General features: G+C 48.0%; 1 long non-coding RNA gene across 1 annotated transcript; it reads left to right on the top strand.

Moving 5' to 3' along the window:
• Positions 1-12116: 12116 nt before the first annotated feature.
• On the top strand, positions 12117-25773 carry LOC135390059 (uncharacterized). The gene is made up of 3 exons (XR_010421688.1): positions 12117-12402; positions 16857-17003; positions 25639-25773. It is a non-coding gene; the product is annotated as an uncharacterized LOC135390059 (long non-coding RNA).
• Positions 25774-26020: the final 247 nt, after the last annotated feature.

Below are 26020 nucleotides of genomic sequence, written 5' to 3'. Positions count from 1 at the left end.
TCCTTTTTAAAAGCAATTACAGTAACAATGTCCCAAATGGAGATCACCACTAAGAGAGACAGTGCACAAAGTTCATTTCCCCAATCATCTTCTAAATGCTGGTCTGGCAGCACGCTTCCACTGGAAATTCAACACTCCTGCACTTGAATGAAGTCCTCTGTAGCTCCCGTTAAGTACCTACGTCTGAAAGAAGCTGCCGTCCTGTGACGCGCCAAACAACCTCAATCTGAGGATGTTCTGACCGTGAACGTGTCACGTGCCTTTTTAATTATTTTAGAGGCAATAATAGCGAACTGAGGATTTACCGTCCCAGTATTCGGGCCAATTTTGCCCTTTTGGGTGCACAGTGGCACGAGCAGTAATGGGGAGTTGCCGGTCAACCTCCCTGGATGCAGCGTTGTTGGCGATAGGCGATGTGGCGAAAACCGAAACCACCGGCAGCTATACTCAAACATGGCGCTAAACGCAGTCTCCGGCTCCACACATAGATGGCGCGCACTTATGAATAAGACCTCCATGTAAGGCCGTCGAAGATCAGAAATTCCCCATCTATTTTCTAGCCTACCTACCCACCCTTTCCGTTCGCTCTATAGTGTCCTTCTTAGATCTATGTTAGTTCCGATTCGAAATTCAGCGCTTCGGAACTTCCGAAGCGCTGAGTAGCCAACATGCCATCAAGTCAGTTAACAGTTCGTCACCGGCGCCGACTGTGGGCTCCAGAGGGTCTGATCCGAAATTCCTACTTGAACTTCTGAAGCAGAGCTAGAATTTGAGCTGCAGAGAGTGCGCGAATGGCCTTGTCTGCAGAAAGACGCTCTCGCTCTATCTCTCGTTGTTTGTTGCATTTCCTTTCATTCGCGCTTTTGTCTTCACTTCTTATTGAGGGATAGCAAACGTGTCTAACCTAGTAGCTAGTTCCTCTTTTGACTTTCCTTCCGTTTGCTCATCAAGAGCAAGATACGCTCCTCCTCCTTGATGCCGGCCAATAGGAGGACGCGGAAGGCAGGCACTTCCTGAGCTTCTGCTCTTGCCTAAGAGATGGCGCAGCGTTACCGTTGTTTCGCGTGTCGCAAGGCTTCTGCCATGGCTTGAACCACTTTGAACACAACTTTGCCACTATACAACTTGAACACAATTTTGTATAAAGTTGTGTTCAAGTGTACAATTTGCCTTATGCAAACATTTGTAAATATCATTTTTTTTCCTCCTATGTATATACATTTGATGGATTGTGAAGGTTGCCGCTGTACTGCTTCGGAACCGGGGCCATACCAAGCTATATTGATAGCTTTTTTATGCCGCCTCCTCCACTTTGTGGAACATAAATAAATAAATAAATAAAATAAATATAATTCCTGTCTCTCCATAAGCGCCTGTGTTGTATCAACCTTCGAACTTTTATCAATGTTTCCCAAAAACAACTAATGTGATGCTGCTAACATGCATCTTCGCGGTGTTGACTCCTCTGGCACTACTGGAATGTCAGCACGTGAGAGCACCGGTGAAAAGTGTCGAGTTGTTGATAACATTTCTTTCTGTCTGGAGAGACCTGCAGAAAGGACTGTCGTCCTGCATGTCCCCCGAGATCAAGGGACATGTTACCAGCAACTAGTCTATACCAGCTTGCTTGCGCATTGTTTGCATGCTCTACAAAAGGTCTAATTTAACCATGTGTTTCCCGTTCACTACTGAACACAATGAGATGCCGGTTGGTGACCAGAGGTGGGCACCCTCGCGAGGGCTTGTGAGGGTGAGGGCTCCCTCACCCTCACCTCACCCTCACCTCACGGAATTTGAGGTGAGGTGAGGAGCATCTTTTGGAGCAATGGTTGAGGTGAGGTGAGGAAAAATCTTCCTAGAAGACGCTGAGGTGAGGTGAGGTGAGGGAAATTTTCTGAAAAACTTTTTGAGGTGAGGTGAGGAAATTTTTTCTCCAGAAAGGCTGAGGTGAGGTGGGATGAGATACATTTTCTGAAAAATTTTTGAGGTGAGGTGAGGTGAGGGAAATTTTGTTAAAATTTTCTGAGGTGAGGATTCCTTTTTTATGTGAGGTGAGGACTTTTTTTCGTGTGTCGAGAGAAAAAAAGAGAAAAATTGTCCGAAAATTTTTAGGTGATATGAGGCAAGTTGGCAAAAGGTAGTTGTTAGGGCTGTCTTCTTTACTTTGTTTTTTCAGTGACTGTTGTAAACCGAACGACGCGAGTCGTTGCACTTCACTATCAATAATCGCTGCTTATCGGCTGGTCCTGAGTCCTGACGATAGGTCTAGACTCTGGCTGCACATCCCACAAAAAGTAAGGGCAATATGGGCACGACATTGGGTGCACTGATGACGTGACACTCATACGATTATGATTCACAAAGCTGCGATTCCATTCGACCACCACTGTAGCGCTCAACCTATCGGATGCCATGCGAAGGCAGTGAACGAGAAAATTAGCAATGCACCTGCCATCCTGCTAGCTGATGGTGAGCGGCCATGATATAATTCGTAGGACATGATCCGTAAATAATTTTAGCTATCATCGCCTTTCATCAGGTACTCACCGCAGTCGTGGCGCTTTCTGGCCTCTGTTGCGCCTGCGCCACAAACACCTACAGTCACAATCTACCGCTGAAGCAGAGAGTCGGGACCTGATGCTTTAGTCTCGATACTTGCTTTACGCTGCGTACTTTCGTCATTTAAAAAAGTGAGAAGCGTCGACCTTGAGCAGGGAGGGGCACCCTCCTAACTGCAAGTGAGGTGAGGGCGCCTTGAACCCCCTCATCTCACGGAATTTGAGGTGAGGTGAGGGAAATTTTTTTATGCAAGGCTGAGGTGAGGTGAGGGAAATTCTCTGAAAAGGTTTTGAGGTGAGGCGAGGTGAGGAAATATTTTTTCAGGAAAGGCTGAGGTGAGGTGAGGTGAGGAAATTTTTCTGATAATGTTTTGAGGTGAGGTGAGGCAAGGAAAATTTTCTGAAAAATTATTTGAGGTGAGGGCAGGCGAGGAAAATTCTCTGAATTTTTTTAGGTGAGGTGAGGTGAGGGAACTTCTCCGCAAAAGTAGTTGAGGTGAGGTGAGGTGAGGACAAAGCTCCGTCCAGGAAAATCGAGGTGAGGGCAAAGACCGTGAGGAGTTTTGCCCACCTCTGTTGGTGACCAGTTAATCTTTGTTGGTGTTGGTGAAAGGGCTCGCCGTTGTCGGCCTCACAGAGGTGGGCGACGTCACGACTAACGCCCGTTCGGGAATGTGCGTCCTGGGCTGGCTTCTGGCTTCTTGGCTGGCTTCTTTTTGTTGCAGTGGCAGGCGCGAACAACAACAACTTTATTTAAAGATGATGAATGGGGAGTTTCATTGCCAGGGGCGTTACCCTAACCCATTGCTGGTGGTGATGTGGGGAATGAGATAACGAGCCCCTTCACAATATGGTTCGAAGTCCTATTGTGCCCAAAAAGGTCGAAAGAGCTTTGGGCGCAGAGCGTCGGTGGGCTGGATTCGGCCAGGGACCAAGCGGCGTTACATCCTTAGCTATGAAGCACGTGAGACTCTGGTGTGTCCTCTGCGCTACTCGATAGAAGCGCAGTCGCTTTCTGGGCGCGATCGAATTTTCGTGAGGAGCGGGTGACGGGGAATGTGCTCACGCAAACGGAAGAAGTGCCGACCCGTTTCACGTTCACGTAGAACCTCAACCGGGAGTTCACCAGCTTCAGCCGGTAGTTGCCGTGTTTCAGCCATTCTTGGAACTCCAAGGTAGCGACGAAGGCTTCGAGCTAACAGGGTCCGAAGGGAATTTATTGATGTTGATATCCTGTGCAGGATAGGAAGGCTGTAAAGCACAGTCGCCCTCACCAACGCCGCGTGAACTGCGAGCAGGAAGCGCTCATCAAACCCTATCCTGGGCCAGAAATATGTTGAATTGCAGGGAGCCATCGCTGCACTTTGGTTTCAAGGTGCTTAATGTGGCGAGCCATCGCTGCACTCTGGTTTCAAGGTGCTTAATGTGGCGAGCGATCGCTGCACTTTGGTCTCAAGGTGCTTAATGTGGCGAGCCCAGCGCAAGTTCGAGCACGTTCGCAAGCATTACCACGCCAAGGAAGCGATGGAAACGTACAGGCTCAAGCTTCTTGGAACCCAAACAAATAAATTTGTCATAGCTTTGCGTGTGAAAGGGATCTCGACGTACTTTTCGGGGGAAAAGTCCACCCCATGCCGTGTGAGGTACGCATGTACATTATTTAACCAGCATGTTCATTATTTAGCCAGCTGCAGGCGGCACTGAATGGCTGGGCTGTCCAAAGGACGACGTGATCTGTATACACGGAAAACGACACTTTGCGAGGAATTACCGATTCTAGGCCTGCCATCACCACGTTAAAGAGTGTAGAGCTCAGAAGAGTCAGAAGAGTCATGAGAGAAGAGTGTCAGAGCTTCCTTGGTGGACTCCTTGATCAACAGGACGCTTAGGTCTTTGGCCTTCGGATGTGCGGACAGCAACAGTTCGGTCCGTAGAGAAGTATTGGAGCTAAATGAACAGTCGATCGGATACCCCAGAAAAGCGCAAGGCGTGCAGCACAGAAATGAGCGAGACGGTATCATATGCGCGCTTGATGTCCAGGAAAACCGATACGACGATCCGCCGATGAGCACTAGCATGTTGGACTGTAGAGGCTAGGGGCACGTTCCTAACCACGTCGTAGGTTCGCACGTTCGCTATTGTCGGCCGGGTCACGTGGCAGGCTTCGCGATGGAGCACTAAAGAGCCGTTCCCTGCTACCCCGGCGACGGCTCGGGCATCACGTGACCGTAGCCGTTGTGAGCGGAGGTAGGACGATCCAAACCGCTTCGGGGTTCGCGATCAAAATGGCGGATATGTTCGTCATTTTTGACGAGGAGGGCATCGCCGATCGCGACCCGGAACGCACATATCGCACTTACAGCGATGCTTTCGCTACGAAGTCAGATGACAATTTCACTGCGACCTTCCGCTTGTCTAAGGACGCTGCTAGAGAAGTCTGCGAAGCTCTCAAGAGCTCTCATCTAGAGCGGCGTAACTATAACTATAGAAACTCGTACAATGCACTTGCTAACTGCATTTGTGCACAAATGCAGAAGTTCCATTCCTAAACAACGGCACATTTCAGCTCAGCAGTGGCGTCGTACAACCCTCAACGTCGAGCAGAGAGTTTTCATGGCGCTACGCTTCTACGCCACTGGGGCATTCCTCGGCAACATTGCGAGGGAAGAGAGCTCCGTTTGCAGAAAGCATGTGATATCCGAGGCTGTCCACGCAGTGAGCCTATAGCCATCACAATGAACCTTGCGTGGAAGTGTCTTCAGTTCCCCTCGACTCCAGAAGAAAAGCTGGAAGTGAAGCGTGGGTTCCACGAGTTGGCTGGGTTTCCTGGGTGCCTGGGTAAGCCCTCTCTGTCTTCCATAAACAACATAGGAATGCCTCTCATAATGTATGCAATAATCATGATGAATAACACGTCTCCTCCGTTTCAATTTTTTGCCTAAACGTCTAACACAAAGTCTAACACAAACAGGATATAACATGAAATATAACATGCACGTAATGGTGATTAGCTTCAGCATTCGTGATCATGCTACTCCCTGCTACAAAATGAGTCCAATGATTATCCCCTGAAAGTCGTGTCAGAAGGGAACATCCTCATTATTTATGTGTATATTTTTCGCAGGTGCAATATTGATGGTACCCAACTGGCAATACAGCAACCGGGCCTTGCCTATCCACGCTTTGTGGATGGAAACTATTACTGCCATCAGGGGCACCACTCCATCAACGTCTTAGCGGTGAGCAATTCTCGTACTTTTTGACATTTATTTCTGCACAAATATTTCATTTGAATTCCGTACCACAAAGTCAAACAAATCAATTAGGCAACTGTGTTTCCAGAACCAGTGCATTTCCAATGCCCCTATGTACATTCTCTTGCTTGTTTGTTGTCTTTTATGCATACAGAGGATGTTCACGCTGTAACATTGTACATCTTTCTAAGATCTGTTATGCAACCAGGCGCATTCTGTTCCTGAATGCCAGATACCCGGGATCGTGCCATGATGGCTCTGTATGGGCAGCGTCCCCGCTCTGCCGAGAAGCTCCTACAATATTTGAAGATTAAGAGTGGCTAATTGGTGATAACTTTTTTGTCTGTACATTTCGTGCTTTTCTTCATTTGGTTACCGATCTGGGTTGTCCTTTTTTACGATGGCCCATTTTCATGTTAACTCCCCCCCTCACACACACACACACACACACACACACACACACACACACACACACACTTACAAGTTGTGTCAACATCTCCACACATGTATTGCAGTGTTCCCTGGACGCTCCCTAGATTTTATTGCCTGCCAACGCCTGAGTCGCAGGTTCAAAATGAAGTTTGCAGGCCTAATCCTGCCTCGTGAGAGAAATGTATATAAAAGGCACATCTTTGTGACGTCCTGATAGCTATTGCAGTTCACGACTGCATCATCGTATAGCTAGAGACCATGTGTTATGCTTTTTGTTTGTTTGTTATGTAGTGTTGGTTATATTGGTTATGCGATGATCTGCTCAACAAAATTCTCCATATGACATATACATAGAGTGTGTCAAGTTGTCGTTTGAGACTCTATCTGTCGATGCAGATTGTTTAATTTTTCTGATACAGCCAACATAAAAGTAGATGAGGCAACTAAACTTAGAATGATGAACAAAATACAGGCTTCACAATGCCCCTTTGCATGTTTTCACGTAAGAGAGAACATATTGAGGGTGAGTGTTTGTGTTCTACATGGCTTGGTACGTTGAAGGGAGGGTGGCTAGCATTCTGTAACTGCTAGCTCCTCTAGCCAGAAATTGATGGGTGTGGGATGGGCCCCACTACTGGAGCCTTATTGTTTCAGTGGCGAATTGAATAGAAATGGAAAGAATAAAACGGAAACGTAGATCACACTGATGCGACCAGCTGCTCCTTAACGCTTGATGAGCAAAGGCATGGGGTGATTTGAAAGATTATTTCAGCACGTAGGTTTGAATATTCATTTCATATAGCCATTCTCAGTATGATGAAACTATCAAAAAAGTCTCTTACATCTCATAACATGTTTGGGTGACCTGCTTTGCACTACGTGCTATGGTCACGATTAGGGATCCAACCTACATCTGCAGAATACTGGATGAGAGTTTTTAATTATGTACAGGAGACAGCGTCTACACCTTGCAGCCATGGCTGATGACGCCTGTCCGAACGCCAACAACACAGGAAGGAAAGGACTACAATGACGCACACAGTCGAACACGTGTGTGAATTGAGCACTGTTTCGGCATGCTGAAGGTGCGGTTCCGGTGCCTTCAGAGGTACCGCACCTTAGACTTTGCTCCGGACCGGTCGTGCAACATCATAAACGCTTGTGTCGTGCTGCACAACATGTGTATAGCGTACAACACACCTCAGCCACCTGATGAAGGTGATGCGGAAGGTGGGCCTGATGATGACGTGCAGAAGAGGCACACATTTGGGGGGCAGAGGACGCAGAGCACAATGACGACGCTGTTGCTCCAAGCAGTCGTGCAACCCAGGTTAGAAGTCGTCTTATAGCACGGTGCTTTAGGCGACATCTTTAACTACCTAACGGACTCCAGTGCTTGTGGAACTTTGTCACTAGTGGTGATAAAACTGTGCCTTTGACTTCTGCTCTACAATAGGGGCCTCAAACACCTGAGCAAGCTGTGTGACTGATTTTCAATTTGTTTTTCCAATACTATTTTGTGAAGAAAGGGCACAATACGGTTTGTAACTGGGAGGTAATTTGGATTCTCCTGACAATTGTCATATTTGTTTGAGGGACTACACATTTTTGTTGCATTGTTTTTCACCTTCTCAGTACTGGATTTTGAAAGGCAATTGATTTATTTCTCGTGTGTGTCAAGTTGGGTCTTTCAGTAACAAATTTTGTAGACACACCCTGATGGCTCCACATTAAAGTGCAGCTCCGCTGCTGTTCCGAAAGTATGAAGACGTTGTGATATTCAGAACCGTGGTCCCAACTTCATTCATAAACGCACATTGCTTTCCAAATTTCCATACTCCTTCGTGAGAAATTTGAGAAAAATACCGAGCGGCGGTTCCACTTGTGACGTCATACTTGGAACTGCGCGGATTGGATAGCCACACCTAGCCAGCTCTGCCTGGCAACCAGTTTGTGTTTACACTCCGTCATGGCCGCTGTATCGTGCTGAAACAGCTGTCACGAGCTATCGGGGACCACCGCACCGTTTTATCATGTTTCTTATAAGGAATACTTCGTCTTCGAGCACGTTCTCGTTCTCAATAGCTTTGGTGGTGCTTTCTGCACGCGCAGCAAGTCCGCGCATAGTGCGCTGCCAAAGCTATTGAGAATGCGTAAGTGTACGTCACACGTTAGGTGTTAGGTCTTGTTGGTAGCATGAAGCACAGTGCGGGCACAGAATGTCCGCTCACGACGGCCGTCGATGCACAACGAGGCCATCCTGTAAGGCTTGTTAAAGAAGACCGGCAAAACTATCTTTGAGGCTATTAACGACAGCAATTATCACGGAACACACCCAAAACATTCACCTTCGCCCATAGATCTCCGCCATCGTATCGACGATTTGGCGTTAGCCAAGCCACGAGCGCGGCTAAGCCAGGACGAAGCCGGGATTGGTCAGGGTTTGCCGACCACAGGACCGCCGTGCCAGGAAAATTTAAAAAATTGTTTTCTTAAAAACTACAAACAAATGGGTGAAAATTTTTCACATGTATGCTCCCTGTGCGGAAACGAACGCACAGCCCAAGCATGGCTCCATTCTGTCGCAGTCGAAAATCGGCGGAGCTGAGCTTTAAGTGCACCTCTTCATTTTCTTTTCTTTTTTGAGCACGTAATTGTATGTTATAATAGGGTGTTTTGTGATAAATGCTGTTGTTTGTTCACTGTGTGTCCCTCTATGCAACACACAACTTGATTTCAGTTTGAGGCCCCTGTTCTAGAGCTTATGAATTGTAGCGACATTCATTATTTGTTGTGCCATAATCTCGCGCACAGCAGCCGCGGTTTGTGCACAGTTTTTTTTTCTCACACACGCCCTGTAGCTTACCCCCAGAGCGGCTTATGTGGAGACTATTTTTCCATCGTATTTTCCCCACAGAGTGCTTGGGCCAGCAGTGTCTCGGAACAGCACTGCCCTACCAATGCACGAAGAATGTGTAATAGGGGCGTGTCCACATTCAAGTAGACTGACCTTCCTGGTGCCTTCACCAGGCAGCTTTAGCGAAAGTGGTGTCAGTGATTCATGTCTTCTGGAAGGCCACTGACCTGTCGATCCATGAAAAACACTCAACAAGGGCACAGTCTGATCCTGGCAGTGCACTACAACTGCCCTTCTTTGTTGTACACCATGCCAACCCTGGAGTATGGGCCACAGGATTTATCGCCTTCTCTATGGTCTCCTTTGTCGCACAAATCAGTCGTGTCGTATTGCACACGACTTATCTGGCCAAAGAGTTTCAAAAACTTTCCTAATGACAGTCCCTGCAGCTTATACGCATGAAATTACGGTACTCAACTCATTTTATTCTCCTGTACATACACATTTTAAGGTATATCCAATGACAGTGATGTGCATACATGTCACGCAACTTCCTTACAGTTTTCAAAGATTTTCAGTATTATATGTGGTGAATGGGTCCTAGCAATCGAGCGGAAAAGTGAGAATTTATTTGTGATACCATAGTGTTTAGTTTAGTAGTTACTTTGTGGAGGTAGCAGTGAAGAATTGAAAGATTTGTTTATGTACTTGTATTTCTGTACAGTACACATTGCCTTTGTTCACAGTGTTGCAGTCCCAAATTCATGTGCCTCTGCTCTGTGCTTCCTGACTCATGCTGGCACTCGCAATTGCGAAATGCATTAAATGAATGTGTCATGTAATGTGGGTGAAGTGTACGGAAACACCACAAACTGCACACAGAGGATGAACTGATAAAAATGTGTGTGATAAGCAAGGAAAACCGATCAACAAGGACAGACACCGGTAACAAAACTCAGAGAACTGATTTATTGAAGGATTACAGTGTCCCGTGTCAAATAGTGCATGTGTATATACCAGAGATGGGGAAATTACCAGTGATGGCCAATAACTACTTCTACAGTAGTTTAACTATAACTACTAACTACTTCGCGATGGAGTAGTTTAACTAGTAGTTCAACTACTTTTCAGGGGAGTAGTTAAAACTACTTCTTTAACTACTGCAATGTATTTTAACCACATCTATAACTACATAACGTTGTCCATCAACACCAATCCCTTGTAGTGTTCTTGGACACCTAAATATGAATCACAAGCCATTATAAAATTTGGCTCAAGCCATTGCTACGAACGTCATATACAAAGCTAGCTTGCGGCGGGATTCTTTCTGTGCCTACGCGATAAACTAAGTTGTAGAATTGTTTCACAGCAAATGATGCTTCACTACACAAGCATTAAAAGTGAAGATTTAGTACATATGCACGGCACAATTGCTCTGCACCTCCGTTCTCATCAAACAAGTAGCTCAAGGTAAAAGTCGGAAGCACAATCGTGCTGTAAAGCTTGCGGCAAAATCAGAAGTAGTTGAACATGAGACAATTGATGTTCTGAGGCTGGAACACATATAGAAAGGACAAATACATACAAAACCTCATCTTCTTCTTTCATCAGAAGTAGTTGGCGCCTGCAGTAACTTAACTATTGTAGTTAACTACTCAAAATAGTAGATTAACTAGTAGTTGCTACTACATTTCTGCACGTAGTTGATAACTACTTTTTAACTACGATCATGCAGTTTAACCAATATAGTTAACTACTGGCCATCACTCGAAATTACTGTACAAAAGGAACTCGTTGCCACTTAAGTTACAGTGCAAGGAATCTAAGTCAGTAACAAATTTACATGTAATGAAACTCTTTTTCTGAAACTGAACTTTCTCCAAGTTACTCTGAAAAAGTTTACTGACAAATTAACATGTTCCTGAGGAAGTTACTGGAGCTCAAAAACAACAAATTAAGCAAAAAGGTACTAAGAAAAGAAGCTTAGTTACAGTAACGAGTTACCCCCTATACTGGTATATACATAACAAATACGTAGTGAATAAATATTTCATTGCTATACTATCAGTAAGTGAGGATGTAGTTATTTACAGACATAAAAAGTGAACAAAAATAGATCAGTCAGCCAGTCAGTAGTGGTGGTATTATAATGTCAGGAAACTGGTGAAATGGTAAAGGGTAATGGAAAGCTGCTGTTGATGAGGGTGCAGAGGCTGGAGAAAACCAGAAAGTGATATGGCAGAGGGGCAGACGACACAGAGGCCACAAGAAGTCATGCATGGCATTTGCATGTTACAGTTCAGCTCATGACAGGGGTTGTAACACTGGATGCTAGCTTACCTTATTGGCCTGACCTATGTCTTCGCTCCCTATCTAACAGGAAAGCAGCGTACTCACTCACGGTAGTTAACAACTGTAAATATTGTAAAAGTACATTACGGCAGCATTTAATGAAATCTTGTATCGAGTACAACAATGATTTGGAAACACGTTTTCAGAGGTTGCCATACTGCTGTCCCAATAGAATGCTCTGTTGTGTCCCATAAAAAACATTTTGAAAACATCTTGCTGCTTGAGTACGTGAGACAATAGCCTCGCACATAGTAATGCAAATCATGTGCTCCCCAACACTGCTTCTGACACGTAATCATGTGAAACTTATGTTTACTATACCTGGACAAGCGCGATCATGCTGTCTATATTTTTTTTTTCGCCGCCGCGATACGGCACTCATAAGATGGCGTTCCTTGCCATGCGTCGCCTGGCGGCGGCACACCGTCGGTCTCACGCGCAGCGCCGACTGTGAGCGGAGCAATCGTGAGCTCGCGAGGTGGCCAGGAACGCGGCCCAGGTCGAGAACTGGATCCATGGAGACGAAATCCAGCCACGAAATCATGGCAGGCACGAATTAATCATAAATTAAGCTAAGCATAAACTAGACAACGAAGCAAAGCCGAGGAGCTCCAATGTCCCTTAGTGGCTCACGTCCATCTTTTGCTTGCACGAGGAAGAAGAAGAAGATTCGTGCGTGGTGAAGAAGAAGAAAATATTGGGCTCACAACCTTAAAGTGCGCATCATGAAGGTCGCTTATCGATACGCCTTCAGTTCCAGATTCTTCAAGTCGACTATTTTCACTTTATTATTTGCAGCAATATTGTGCTACTTTATGTGCGAGAGGTATATGGTGCCAGCTCGTGAGGGGACGCTTCCGATGTCCCGCGGTTTACGAGTCTCGTCGACATCTGTCCCTGATGGAGTCAGCACAGCAAAGACCGTGGCGAGCAACGCACCAAACGCAGAGTAAGATTTTCTTTGATTCCGTGTTAGCGCCGCGAAGCAACTGCAGCTATAAGCGACGTGCTGATGTGGACAGATGGAGAGAGGACAGCAGGAAGGAGTGGGGGACAGGGGGTTAGTATGCCTCCTGGGCCGACTTCAGGGTAAACTGTGCCAATATTCGTCTGGAAATGCGGCAGATTAAGAAATAGTGTCTATTGGGACATGCATCAGTATGCAACCTTTGGGCTGTTATTTTTATTTCGTGTTAGCACCGCAGAGCAACTGTGGCTATGAGCGGCGTAGCGATGTGGACAGATGGAGAGAGGACAGCAGGAAGGAGTGGGGGACACGGGAGCCTAGGGACTGTTAGTACGCGCAGTTCACTGGGTGTGTCGTTTTCATTTAATGAAAATATGCCGGCATCAAGTGGGTGGCTCTGTATGACTCAGTGCCATGTCCTTTCATTGAACTCAGATTCTAAGTTTTAACCGGTTCGGGCAAGTTATTCGTCAGCAGGGTGGAACACAACGTTTAGGTATGAGGCAGGTAGGTAGGTAGGTAGGAGGAAATTCGAGGAAGCTTGTTCGTATTCTGTGACCAATGGGAAGACCGTTGTAAAGCGAAAAAGTAAAATTAAAGGCTAACGCGGTTCGTCGGCGAATTACCATTCCAGTTTGCTGTACCTGGGTGAGCGCAGCAGGAACGAATAGATGCGTAGGGAACGGGATACATTTGAATTGTGCACTCTTAAAAATGAACTTCACCGCGTAGCACGGTCCTAGCCAACCATCATCTCGAGTGATATCGTTATCTGCCCTGATTTGTTGAAAACGGGGGGCGTACGCCTTTTCTGTGACAATTATGAACAGCATAAGTGTCACAAAAATGGCGTACGCCTCCCGTTTTCAACAAATCAGGGCAGATAACGATACCATTCAAGATCATGGTTGGCTAGGGGCGTGCTATGCGGGGAAGTTCATTTTTAAGAGTGTGCCATAAACACTTTATCTAGCAATTCCGGAATTTTCTCTGTCGTCCAATTTCGTTCCAAAATTGAGCACCGAATTGTAGAGAATGTGCTGTCTGTATACAACCGCACTTGTGAAAGCAGTAACCTCCCATGCCACAGCCGCAAGAGACTGGTCCCTTGAAGATTAGAGTTACCGAAGTGTGGAGATCTAAGATTCATAGGGAAGTGTGCTTTACCTTGGGCTAGTGGTAATCCATAGATCTGGGAATTTTTCATGCGCTGAAACGATTCTTGCGTGGACGGGAGAGAAGTACGGAGAGGATAATGTACATACAATAAGCGCTAAATATCGACTGTTTATTTCCAGACATGAAAGAAACCGGAAAGATGGGAAAAGGGCCAAGGGGAATGAGGGGGTCAATAATATTCTCGAAGAATCATTTGCTTCTTTTTGTGTCACCGTGACCTTCGTATGGGCCAAACAGTTCACATCCACTGACGAACTTATCCTTGTCATTTCCCTTTTGCTAAGAGCAGCGGATGGAGTGCGCAAGTGTTCTCTTTTTGTGAGCTGATAGGGAATGCTTCCAAAATTTCCCACGTGGTTCGGTCTTGCGCTCTTGCAATCACAGCCTTACCGTGAAGAGTCGATGAGCGCACGCAACGTACGCAGTTGATAGTGCTCGATGTACGTAAAGGCGTCGCCAAACGCGCGATTGCGTGACCCGTATAAAATCTCTGGATTGAGGAAAGTTTTTCTTGTTTCGTGGTAGCGCCGCGAAGCAACTGTAGCTATGAGCGGCGTAGAGACGTGGGCAGATGGTAAGAGGACAGCTGGAAGCTGTGGGAAACATAGAGGTTAGTAAACGTTCTGGGTCGGCCTCATGGGGACTGTGCCGACATTCGGCTAGAAAGTCATCGGGAAGCCTTACCAGGGAAATCCTCAGACAGCACAGCCGGTGGCAGGATTCGAACCTACCACCTCCCAGACATCAGCACGACCTTTGCTATCACCAACGAGCAGGACACCTTAAACAGCTCAGTCACGCCGCTGGTGTTAGGGAAGAAAGTGCCGCCATCCTCTCATGTTTGCCGCCGCGACCTTCGAGCAGCAATGGCCGCCAACACATGCTGCGGACGCCATCGTTGCATCGTTCTAAGGTCGACGCGGGAAAGGATGGCGTTACTTTCCCCAATCCAGTGACTTTGAGCCCACAGAGACGTCAGCTCCGCCAATCGATGACGCTGGGAGCGAGACGTTAGGCGCAGGGACCCAATGTCTCGAACCCAGCTTCAAAGCTTTACGGTGTTGGCATCTCTGCGGGCCTCGCGATCGCACGTTACGGTCAAGTGGGGCGACACATTTACAAGATCGCCCCACTCCCTGTATCCCGTATACGAAGCAGTCGTTTCAGCGCTCGAAAAATTCCCAGATGTATTTAGGAGTATCCGGGAGCTGAGTAGCGGAGAGAGTGCGAACCTCCTTTTTTTTTCATTTTATTACGATACAGTATCGGCGAAAGGAGCCCACCAATTACAGAAGAAGTTGTGACATCACATCATCCGTCTGCTTTCGTGAATCAGACAGTCTGATATTGTATGCCTTTCCGAGAAACACAAGCTATGACCAGCCAATAATGAAGTACATATACAGTTGGTGTTCATATTCAATGTCGTGCTGAAGACTGCGTGGTGGTGGGTTCGAAATCTACCACCGGCTGTGCTGTATGAGTTTTCCATGGGTTTGCCGAAGGCTTTCCAGACGAATGTCGGCACAGTGCCCCTGAAGTCGGCCCGGTACGCACACTTACCTCCCTATCCCCCACTCCTTCCTGCTGTCCCTTCTCCATCTGTCCACATCTATACACCGCTCGTAACCACCGTTGCTCCGCGGCGCTGACGCGGTATAAAAAAGTCAGAATGACGTAAACAACAGGAATTAGCCGAGGCAGGCTACATTTAAGGACGAACACGAACATGTAAGCCCCAATGGTCATGAACCAATTAAATCAAACAGCTCAGGAAAAAGATGCTGACGACAGGATTCGAACCGGGACCTTCTGATTTCTGGTGTAGTGGTAGCACATCTGACCGGAAATCGGAAGGCCCAGGTTCCTGGCGTCAGCACCTTTTTTTCCTGGGTTGTTTCATGTTTCCAAAGTTTATGGTAACACTTCCCGTGTCTGGGAAGATATACAGGGTGGTCCACCAACCATGGTAGAAATTCATGGTAAAAAAACGAAGGCCCCGGAGAGACATGCGATAAAGGGATTTTTTTCTGACAATAACTTTTGCCACATATTGGTAACATTTTTATTTGATTTTAATTGACGGAAAGTTAATTTATTGAATTGAACTCCCAAATTTCTCAAGGCAACCTAACGTTTTCTTTGCGGAAATGGGTTCCCCGTAGTCATTTTACTCAGTACAGCACATAATTCCACTCGTAATGCAATGACAATTGCCGAAATAAATTCGTCGACAATCCGTGGAAGTCAGCCCTTGCCTCCGCCTCTTTTTTACGGCCCGTAGTTTGAACGCAAAGCTGCGAAGAAAGGAGGCACGAGGGGAGAAAGGGTTACAAGCCTTACCCACGGAACAAACATGCGCGGTGAGTGCGGGAATCAGAGCTGTCTTATCAAAAATTAGGTCACCCGACGTCTTGTCACCCTTTCTCCCTTCGTGTGGCGCGTCAATGTAACCTCCTTTCTTCGCAGCTTTGCGCACAAACTGCGAGCCGTCAAAAAAGAGGCGGAGCCAAGGGCTCATTTTTACGGAATATCGGCGAATTTATTTCGGTAATTGCCATTGCATTACGAGTAGGATTATGTGCTATACTGAGTAAAATGACCACGGAAATCCCTTTCCGCAAAGAAAACGTTAGGTTGCCATGGGAAACTAGGGACTTCAATTCAAGAAATTAACTTTCCGTCAATCGAAATGAAATAAAAATGTTACCAATATGTTACCAAAGGTATTGACAGAAAAAAAAAATCCCTTGACCGCATGTCTCCCCGGGGCCTTTTTTACTATGAATTTCTGTCGTGGTTGGTGGACCACCCTGTAGAGTCACTAAATAGGGATACAGAGTATCGCATTCCTTTTGCCGCGCAGGAGCCGCTGTTCGGTGCCCGCGATTGGGTGGATCGCGTCATGTGGCTTCTCCTTCCAAGAACGCGCCCTCCATGTTGAGTCCCCTCCATCCAAAACCGGTTTCCTCGGTTTCGAGCTCGCTCGACTGCGCGCTTTTCTCCGGCTAAGATGATGGAGACAGTGCGTCCCATGACTGTGTGGCGCAGCCGCGCCGGACACAAGATGACGATCTCGCTCGCCGGCGTGGCTCAGTGTCGCTACTCTGTTCCCTATTTAGTGACTCTAGGAAGATGTACACTTGGACGGGCGCCCAGTTTGCTTGCTACAATGCCTGGAAACTCGGGTGGGTTGAAGATTATTTGGAAGTAGCTATTTCATGACGTCAGAATGACTAGTGGGTGCCTTCCTCCAGGACGAACAGACAGGCGGCTGACACCGTGGGAGATAAGGCAGAAGTAGTCCCTCTGGTGGCATACCGCACTACTTTGGCTGCTGGAAACCAACCACCATCGAAAAAGTCTCCCTAGCCGGAGCGCCTCGAAGGATAGCGATATTTCAGGTAATTATGGACCTTTCCAACCATTGAAACGTTCAGCATAGCGATTGCGAACCCGAAAGACGAAATGCAAACTGTCCCCCGACGGCACGTGAACCGTCACGTGTTCACCACAAGTACAGGTACGAATGCAACGACATACTGCTACAGGTAGGAGTGCTACGGGTAACTACAGACAGAGATCTGGACGTACGGTAATCGCCAACAGCGAATCACGGGATAGTTCACCAGCAGGGTAGTGGTGACTATAGAAGCGGGAACTCTCATTATTGCGAGGGGGAATTGACATTGTACATTTTTTGTGGGCATTGTGGTTTTATTTTATTTTTTTGCACGGTGCGGTGTTACCCGAGGATAGAGTGCGCCTTATGATGTTGAGACTAAATCGACAGTATGCGACAGTATTAAAATATATTCTTCTGAAAAGATGACTGCCTCACTGGTGGCGATCAAAGAGGCATTGAAACTTACAACACAACTACTTCAACATCCTCTCCGATGTTTCCATTGAAGGAGCACTAAACAGGTGCACGAGGTGCAATTTTTGTTTGCGAGAAGTACGGTACCGAGACAGGGAGGAAACACAGACACCGAAAAATATTTTGTTGCACATTTGTTTCTATGTTTATTTTTATTTGTTTTTTGTTTTTTTTGCACTGTGCTACGCGTTATCGATGGTACACGTTGTCGAGAAAATATTGGCGCAAAAAGGTACTACATAATGCCTCCAAATCGACACAATATTCACTGCAATTTTTCGTGCTCATTCCCCGCGCTGCCGACAATAATTATTCGTCATTTTCTCCTCTATGCCACAGCAACCAACAAAAATAAGGGAAGCTCATACATTAGTTTATCGCAGTATATCGGGAAGCGAGGTAAATTCCAAACATGTTCCCAATTAAACGGCCAAGATAACGAGATCAAACGTACAGCAAGTGCTCCATTTCTTGTGCGCACTATGTTTTCAGCGCTGTATTGCTCCGCGATGTCAGGGCGGTGTTCCCACAACTGGTCCATCCGCACTCCGCAGCTTGTCGCAACGGGCCCGTCATTGACTAGGAGTCCAAAATGTCACCCATCCCTGGGGCCTGCACCGCAACCTTGCCACACGTGGGAGATAAGTGACGTAGCTGAATTCCAAGAAGGAAAAAGGGGCCGCGTGGATTCTGGTTTCTGAATAGTATCTCCTCCCAAACAATTGGGGCACTTCTTTGCAAGGACCGGCCTCGGTGTCTGCCACTGATACCAGTGTGGCTGATTCAAAGTCGGCTGAGTAGGCCAGCAGCCTGGTGACGTAGCACAAAGGTTATACGCGTCGTCAACTACAGGAGACGGTAAACGTTGGTGCTATACGTAACGAGACGCTCCTGAAACACCTGACAGATTTTGTGTGTGTGTGTGTTGCGACGAATCATTACAATCTTCATTACAATTTCCAAAACCAATTCATTGGTATACCGTGTCTTTAGACTAAGGTAGAGAAACGGGGTATAGTTGGTAAGTTATACTTAAAGGGGCCGTAAACAGGTACAAAAGGTGCACATTTCTTTGTGTTATATTATTGGAACTTAGGCCGTGAAAACTCCTTGCAATTACTAACGCTCAAAAACAAAAGGCGCTTGCATACGGATGAAATATTCACTGCACTCTTTCGCATTTTAGCTCCGCCCCACGCTCTAACTTCCCCACCAATTACGATTGAGTGTTCCACGTACGATTTTATTTCAAATGCGGAATTGGACTAGATTAACGTGAATCCTCTTCTATTCAAAGTCTAAACAGTTAGAGCCTCAAACTGAGAAAGAAATGCGTTTAATTTAGGTGTCATACGCGCACTACGTTTTCTGGGCAGTAGCACGCAGCACACCACGAGCGCGAATGAATATCCGGGACTACACTTCCGGAATCTTAGGTAGGTGCGCTATGGAGCATCTTCGTCATCTTCGAATGGTTGGTGGTGGTGGTGCGATGTTATAAGGAAGAGGAGTGAGGTCTGCCTGCTCAGACAAGGCGGCAAGTTTCACTCCTTTGTGAAAGGGGAGGGGGAGAAGGGGAAGTAACAGAGAAAGTATAGAGGATCAGAAATTAGAAGAAATGAGTAATTAAAAACATAGATAAAGAAATAGTAAGAAGGGGGGTAAGAGTAAAGGGAGGAAAAGAGAAGGAAAGCGGTCACGACAGTTCCACAGAGGAAGCGAAAGCTAGGAGCGCGTCTCGCGCTTTTCTACGGATGTGGGTGGGACCCTGCGGGTACAAAATCTCGTCTAGAGAGCCACAGGGAAGTGATAAGGCACTGAAACTCGAGATCAAGGTCTCTCTGGCTGCTTGAGACTCTGCGCAGTCCATGATGATGTGCGCCAGGTCACCAAAACAGAAACAAGCCTCACAGCGTGGCGATGACGCGAAACCCAGTTTATAACGAAAGGCGGGTGTCATGACGGACTTGCATCGGAGTCTGTGAAGAAGGGTGGATAGCTTTCGGTTGAGATCCTTCACGGGGCATGGTTGGGAGAAGTGCCGCACTTCCGGATAAGCAGTGAGACGGATTTCTCGGACGTACGCAGAGAACTGCTTCCTATTATGTCGTGGGTCCAGAGGTGCAGGGACCTCAGAAGGAAGCTTGTGGTAGCTGTTGGCGATCCGGTCAGCTGTTTCGTTGCCAGATATTCCTGCATGGGAAGGAACCCACTGAAAACCCACGACAGTACCGTTGTTCTTGAGTTGTTTCCATATCTCTAGTATGGTATGTGCTATGGGGTCGTCGATGCGGGGGTTACATATTCGCTGAAGAGAGCACTTGGAGTCTGTAAGCACAATAGCACTCTTCTCTGCGACCGTGAGTAAAAATTCCAAGGCCTGCTTGATGGCTACGAGCTCGGCTAAGGTTGAAGACACTTGAGTGTCGATGCGACCGCCCCACGAGTGCTCGAGTGCAGGACACCAGAACGCTGCCGTACTACTTCCGGTAACGGGATTGGTGGACCCGTCGGTGTAGATTTCCAGTGCACCCTCGTTTTTTTCAAGGACGGCTTCTTGTACAAGCGCCTTGGCCACAATGCTTGGGACATGTGACTTCTTTCGGAGACCCCGAAGAGAGCAAGAGCATTGCGGTCCCTGTCGAAGAAACGGTGGCTCTTCCTCTCTGGAGCTCGGCCTAGGGCCAACGAGCATCTTGTAGGTGTACCTCCCCAGTTTCTTAAAGCGAGATCCGCGGTGGCGGCGTATTCTGCGGATGATCTTCTTCCCAGCGTGTGACCTGTGTAGTCTGTCATACTGTTGTAACAAACGTTCAGTAGCAAACAGACGAACGGGCATTGACCCCGCCTCACCGTAGACAAGTTCGCTGGATGATTGCTGCGGGAGACCCAGAGCGTTTCTTAGGCCCATGCGGTGAGCTGCCTCGAGCTGAACTAACCGTGTTGCTGGCGGCAGGGCGTATGGGAGAGCGTACAGTATGCGAGAAAGGACAAGCGAATTGTGTAGCGTGCACAACACCTTGGAAGAGCATCCCCAGTCGGTACCACGGAGTCGTTTCAATACATTTTGGAAGGCTCCGATGGTCGACTTGATAGCCACGACCTGCGGACTCCAACTGAGCTTCTCGTCAATGGTGACGCCCAAGAAGCGATGGGTCTTGACATGAGGGATAGTGTGGCCGCGAAGTTTGATCTCGATTCTCCTGCGGCGTTTCCTGTTGATGATCATGGCTTTGGATTTCTCTGTCGAGATAGACAGGCCAGCGTTTTCGAGGTAATCCGCTGTCGCATCTAAGGCAGCCTCCATTTGAGTTTTCATTTGTCCCATTTTACAGCCAATGCACCAGAGGGCTATATCATCAGCATACATTGATAGAAAGATCCGTGGGCGGGCCTTTGGGAGGCACCTCGGCAGAGCAGCCAGTACGACGTTGAACAGCGTGGGACTCAACACACTACCCTGTGGTAACCCGCCCACAGAACGGGAAGTGCTCAGGACTTGACCTATCCGCACCTGTGCAGTTCTGCCAGTGAGCAAGCTGACCACAAAGCGGAGGGCCCTTCCAGTGACGCCGGTAACCTGGAGACAGTTGGCAGCAACTGTGCCGGTGACGTTGTCGAAAGCTTGACGAACGTCCACAAACACCGCAAGCATTGCGAGCATACGCTTCTTGGCGCTGTCCGCTGCCGATGAAAACTCGAGAACAGAGTCGGCTGCACTCAGACCCTTTCTAAATCCTGTCATGCAGCTCGGTAACACATGGTTTGATTCCAGGAACCACTGTAACCGAGATTGTACGAGCCGTTCCATAAGCTTTGCGAGACACGAAGTGAGCGACACCGGACGGTACGAGGACAACTGGAATTTAGGCTTCCCACGTTTAAGGATGGGAACCACAACTGAGTGCTTCCACGAGGTCGGAATGTCACCGGATTCCCAGATTCCATTTAAGTAGCTGAGAAGCCGGCTCCTAGCGTCTTCACCCATATTTTTCAGAGCCTGGTAAGAGATCCCGTCCATTCCGGGTGCGCTTCGTCGACGGCATGATTGCAGTGCCCGTGTGAGTTCTGCCGTAGTGAAGGGCTCGTCTAGGATGTGTGGGTCATCGGCGAATGCAGCAGTAGGATGCGCCAGGTCTGGCCCCGGGTGGGGCGCGGCTGTACTGATGAGGGAGTCGGCCAGAGCTTCAGCTGTGTCATCCAACGACAATCCAAGTCGCACTGCTAGGGTTGGAAACAGAAGGGTTTCCTTGGCTTTTCCTGTCATCGCGTTTATGGTATTCCACACAAGGGACCTTGGAGTGCGCAGGTCAAGTGAGCTGCAGAAGGAAGCCCACTGTCGGCGGCGAAGACCGATGCAGTGTCGCCTGGCGACGGCTGATATACGCCTGTACTGAGCGAGATCTGTGCGAGTGCCAGATTTTCTTAGCCGGCGTTGTGCCCTGCGGCGTGCGGCGACCAAGTTAAGAAACTTGAGGTCAGGAGAAGGGTCACTTCGTCTGCACCAGTAGAACTTGGTTGCACTGAGTACGCAGGCGGGAATAGCATCGGCAATAGTACCCTTTGCTACCCCCAGCTGGTGCCTGTATTGGTCCCAGACTACGACTTTTCGTAGCACCTTGTCTTTATTGTGTTTTGTTGCAGTGTGACCTCTCAGTGTAATAAATATGGGAAAGTGATCACTCCCCCATGTATCTGCTTCAACGAACCAAGATACTGGGACATCTGGTGAGTGAATGCTCAAGTCTAGGACACTGTGTTTGTCTGGGGGCCGGTAGAAGGTAGGGGAGCCGTCGTTTGCGACTATCAGTGTCAGTGTGTCCACAGCTTCTTGGATTTCTCGGCCTCTTGCATCTGTTTTAGCGCTCCCCCAGGTTGTGTTGTGACCATTGAAGTCACCGCACACCAGAAGACGGCCAGGGCACCTGCTCCGGATGAGGTCAAGGCAGGAAGATACGTCGACCTTCTTTGCCGGATGGACATACGCTGACACAACATCGAGAGACAGATTAGGGAGCATCACTCTTGCTCCGACAAATTCTGCGTCTGGACTACAGGCGGAACTTAGGTCTATTTGAAAGTGCACAATATCCTTTCTAATAAGGAGGGCGACGCATCCAGTGGGGTATGTCGGGATCGATGGCGACGTCAGCTTCGAGTAGCCGGTGATAGTTGCTGATGCCTGTAGTCCGCACTCGCTGAGAGCCACAACGGGTACCGAGTGTTTCAGGAGCCGTTGCTGAAGCTCAGGTAGTTTACCCAGAGCACCGTTACAGTTCCACTGTAGCACGGTTGCCGAGCGATGAGCGGAAGACGCATGTGTAGTTGTACTGGCCATCAGGGATGTAAGAGCTTGACTAGCGCAGTGACTGCAGCACGTTGGATGCTTCGCTTCCAGGAGCTACGTCCTGAGGAAGCTGTCAAGTGACTCCTCAAAGGGTAGAAGGAGTAAGAAAAATGAGCGAAGGCCGGCTGGAAGCCAAGAGCTCGCAATGAGTGCCCTCAGCATTGTGAAGGCTAGGTTCAGTATGTTTCCTATTGTAGTGGCTGAATGAGAAGGACCGTTTCCGGAGGGAGCTCTGTTATCTGGGGGGTCCCTTTCCATCACGGGTTCCTTTCCGTCTTCTGCGGCACGCGGAGGTCCTTGCGTAGCCCGTGTGCCGCCCACAGCTTCACTGTAGGAGGGTTTGACTTGTGCACCGGGTTGTCGACGATCAGTGGGACACTTTAGGGTGTGCATAGCCCTGGGGACATCCTGGTCATTGGTGTGCTCTGCTTTATTTGGCCTGCGTTGCTGACTCTCTCGGATTATCTTGCGAGCTTCCCGCGAGGAGACTTTATGTTTGAGGCTGTATCGGTGCACGGCCGTTTCTAGTTGTCTAACTGCGCAGGCCTTGTCTAATGCTGAATGGCTTTGACCGCAGTTCACGCATTTCGTTGTGCTGCCTTCCTGGCAGTCTTTCATGCTGTGCTCGCCTGCACACTGCACACATGACTGGCTACGCTGACACGTGGCCTTGACATGACCAAAACGGCAGCACTTGTTGCACTGTAGTGGTCGTGGCTTGTACGCGCTCACTAGGCACTTGACGGTACCGATATGTACAGCTTGAGGAAGGGGGCCAGATTGAAAGCGAATCTTAACCCACTCGCCTTGCTTGCCAAGGCGTCGCACTCCCATAACGGGAACAGGTGAACGCAGCCGCTGAGAGATGTCTGTATCAAGCATGGAGAGGTCTTTAACGCGAATCATTCCCGTTACTGTGCTGGTTGAGGCCGGAAGGAACGAACTGACGTTAATTGTACACAGGCGCGACAGCCCTAGGAGCTTGTTAACACCACCAGATGACCTTGCGTCGACGGCGACGATGTTCTTTGACACGTTGATTCGTATTTCGGTGACCTCACCGGGTGCTTCTGACTCGAGGTATTCTTCCAGTTTCGCAAGTCTCAAGGAATTGACGCTAACTCCCTCACCAAAGGGACGGAAGAGAACGGTGCGATGGGCTATTTCTTGGGGCGAAAGGCGACGAGCACTTTTCACCGTTTCGTCGCTGGAGCTTCCAGAATTGCAAGAGCGTCGCTCTAGTTGGCGCTTGCGCTTCAGGTGACGTCTAGGAAAGACGAAGTCGCCTACTTCAGTTGCTGATGAGTCGACCATATCGTCGTCGCTAGGACGAGAGTCGAGGTCGCTACCGCTGTCCGGAACATGGCTTTGCACAGTGGATTCCAAGGGAGCAACGAAGGGTGATACCGTGTTGGAGCTGCTAGTTAGCGACTGGACTGGTCGGGGAGAAGTAGCCGAGGCTTGAAGGGCCTGGTGCTTTGAAGGGCAGATCTCCTTCGTCGGTTCCATTTCAGACTGTTCCTGCGGTTTGCGGGCCAGTCTGAAAAGGCGCTTCAGGCTGCCGGTTTCCCGAAGCGAAATGAGCACAAATAATCTGTACAGTTCTATAGGGATGGAGGTGTTATACTAGGACTAAGCAAAGTTGTTCGAATGGTTCCGACAACTGGGCTGCAGTACTTTGGTTTGAGCCACGCGGCATCGCGTCACCAGCTCGCGTGGTACAGTGGATAGCGCGCTGGCCATGTCACGTCGTCACTGGGAGGAACCCGGGTTCGAATCGCGTCATGTGATAGCAGCCCAGCTGTTGACGTTTGCGCCAGCCGGAGATGTTGAAGATGTCATGACGTTGAATTTCGGAACCACGGAACGCAAAACGTCGTTTCACACAAACAAACTGAGCGCTCCGACTCACAGCTGATAACGAAGTATGTTTATTGGCTGGTAATTTGAAACGTCATGTGCGCAGCTCGGCCCCCCGATTGGACGGCAAAACGCTACGCAGCCATGTGACGTATGCGTTGTGGAGAGAGGCTCGCTGGTTACTCATCTTTGATACGGGTCAATGAGCTGGCACGAGCCGAATGAAATGTATATTTGGGTATTATGAGCTGTGTTCTTTCATGGGGTATCATTATTTCAGAAATGTTTGGTGGCCTGTTTACGGCCCCTTTAAGGTTTTCTTTCTTTTTATTTTATTTTTTTGCAGCAGAGAGACAAGGACAAAAGAAACCGGCAAAAAGACTGCGTACTCACATCCCTTTATCATGCAACAAAATCTATATAGGCCAAACGGGCAGATGTGTAAACAGGCGGTTGAGAGAACACCCTGCTGCCAAAAATCTAACACCCCGGTTGGTCATTCGCCAGTTTACTGCAAAAACTGCGGATGTGAACCACTATTTAGAAAAAAACAACACATTAGCAGGTACTTTTAAAAACCAAGTGGATAGGGAGATCCTTGAAGCTTACTTGACTCGAAAAGCAGGTGATAAATGTGTAAGCACACCATCCATTGATCTCAAACAAGCTGAGATAATGTACCTCGACAATGATTCCTTGGCTTCACGTGCCCTAATATTCCTAGTGCTCACGTGTTTGTGATATGCCTACGCCATGTTTCTCCTCCCCTTGTCTCTCTGCTGCAAAAAGAAAAAAAGAAAGCTCCTTAAGTGTGTCTTTAGACGTCACGACATGGCCACTCTCAGTGCGTTGTTCTCTCACTGTTTAGATATAGGCAAGCCCAGAAAGTAACTTAAGCTTTGTTCTAAGCATACGTGCATTTTTTAACCACATATTTCTCGCGATTATTTAGGACTGGTATGCGGAAAAGTTCTGCAGCGTTACCTGAAGCGCACTGATCACCAGTGAAGCAGTTGAAGCGGTTTTCATGGCTACTCTTGTTGGAGTTACTGTACTTTGTTGTATTAAATGTTTTATTATCTTGTTATTTCTTTGTCATTACCATTTTTTTAGAACGCCAGCATTTAAAATATAAAAACGGCAGCACTTCTTGTAGAATGCTGAAAGTTTCCCAGGGATACAGCATGGCCAATTGCTGCTGTATGTCTCACCTGTCGTTAGAGGGACACTAAAGTACAACAATTTCTTCTCGCGGAATGAAAGAAGACGTTACCTAGACAGCAATATAAAAGGAACGGCATTCACTCGTTCCGTCCTTCGTGCGTTGCGTCCCT

Source organism: Ornithodoros turicata, chromosome 3 (genome assembly GCF_037126465.1).
Source record: "Ornithodoros turicata isolate Travis chromosome 3, ASM3712646v1, whole genome shotgun sequence".
Classification (NCBI taxonomy): domain Eukaryota; kingdom Metazoa; phylum Arthropoda; class Arachnida; order Ixodida; family Argasidae; genus Ornithodoros; species Ornithodoros turicata.
Note: the sequence above shows the minus strand (reverse complement) of the source record. Positions and strands in the feature narration are given on the sequence as shown.